At 36.0% G+C, this 1960-nt stretch overlaps 1 pseudogene; it reads left to right on the top strand.

The window, feature by feature from the left end:
* Nucleotides 1-507: 507 nt before the first annotated feature.
* Nucleotides 508-1711, top strand: LOC132008828 (olfactory receptor 6C6-like; annotated as a pseudogene).
* Nucleotides 1712-1960: the final 249 nt, after the last annotated feature.

Raw genomic sequence — 1960 nt, 5'->3', positions numbered from 1 at the left:
GGAGGAATGGGTAAAACATGCATATTAACCAAAGAAAATATTCAATTTCCAGAGAAAAAATTGTGAGAAATATTATAATAAAGAGAACTAATAGATGAAAAAGAACTTAGTATTGTCCTAGCATGTAATTACGGATCATCACAAATTTCAGACAGGAGAAATCCTTTCCAAATAGATAAATTTGAGAATATATACCTTTTTCTTGCATCAGGTAAATATATAAATATCTAGGTTAACATATATGTTTAGTTAAGATGTGTAATTAGTATATATACATTTATTTAGTTTGTATATATTTAGGTTAATTTCTATATAATTATGTTAATTTATATACACAGGCTTATTTATATGTATTTAGGTTTATATATATTTATATATAGGTTAATGTGTGTATTTATATATATATGAAAAAATTTATATTACACTACTATATATTATATTCATGTGTATGTTTAATTTTTTGTCTTTTTTTCTTATGTATATTTGTTAAGGTTCATATTAAGAGAAATGAAAAACCAATCAATGGAAATAGAGTTCATTCTCCTGGGACTGACAGATGACCCACTATTGCAAATTGTGATTTTCATGTTTCTCTTTCTTAATTACACATTGAGCCTGATGGGGAACTTAATCATTATCCTCCTCACCCTGCTAGATCCTCGCCTCAAGATACCAATGTATTCCTTTCTCCGTAACTTCTCATTTTTAGAAATCATATTCACAGCAGTATGTATTCCCAGATACTTGATAACCATTGTGACTAGAGAAAAAACCATCTCATATAATAATTGTGCAGCTCAATTGTTTTTTTATTCTTTTACTGGGAGTTACGGAGTTTTACCTTCTGGCTGCTATGTCCTATGACCGCTATGTTGCCATCTGTAAACCCTTGCATTACCCATTCATTATGAACAGCAGAGTGTGCTATTGGCTTGTACTTTCCTCTTGGCTAACCAGTTTCCTAATCATCTTTCCCCCAATGCTTATGGGACTCAAGCTCAATTTCTTTTCTTTCTTTCTTTCTTCTTTCTTTCTTTCTTTCTTTTTTTTTTTTAAGATTTTTTTTATTTATTTGTCAGAGACAGAGGGAGAGCGAGCGAGCGAGCACAGGCAGACAGAGAGGCAGGCAGAGGCAGAGGGAGAAGCAGGCTCCCTGCCGAGCAAGGAGCCCGATGTGGGACTTGATTCCAGGACCCTGGGATCATGACCTGAGCCGAAGGCAGCCGCTTAACCAACTGAGCCACCCAGGCATCCCTCAAGCTCAATTTCTGTGCTTCCAAAATAATGATCATTTTATGTGTGAAACTTCTCCTATCCTGCAGATATCCTGCACAGATACACATGTCCCAGAATTGATGTCTTTTATCTTTGCTGTGGTGACACTTGTGGTCACATTGGTGTTAGTGATTCTCTCCTACACTTGCATCACGAACATCATTATGCAATTCTCTTCAGCACAGCAAAGGACCAAAGCTTTTTCCACTTGTACTTCCCATATGACTGTTGTCTCCATGACTTATGGGAACTGCATCTTTGTGTATATTAAACCATCTGCCAAAGAAAGGGTGACTGTATCCAAAGGCATAGCTTTGCTGTATAGCTGGTTGCCCCTTTACTAAACCCCTTCATTTATACTGTAAGGAACCAGCAGGTGAAAGAAATCTTCTGGGATAAGTTACAAAAGAAGTGTTTTTCAAAAAAGCAATTGTAATGAATTTACAAATCATAGCCTTGCTATAAAAACAAAAAAAGAATAATTCATTTATTTTTTTAAGATTTTGTTTATTTATTTGAGACAGAGATAGCATAAGCAGAGTGGAGGCTGAGGGAGAGGGAGAAGTGGGCTTCCAGGGAGCCTGATGAAGGGCTTGTTCCCAGAACCCAGGATCATGACCTGAGGCAAAAGCAGATGCTCAGCTGACTGAGCCTCCTAGGTACCTCATTCATTTCTTCTGATTGT

Source organism: Mustela nigripes, unplaced genomic scaffold, assembly GCF_022355385.1.
Source record: "Mustela nigripes isolate SB6536 unplaced genomic scaffold, MUSNIG.SB6536 HiC_scaffold_1471, whole genome shotgun sequence".
NCBI lineage: Eukaryota > Metazoa > Chordata > Mammalia > Carnivora > Mustelidae > Mustela > Mustela nigripes.
This window is presented reverse-complemented; position numbering and strand designations above follow the sequence as displayed.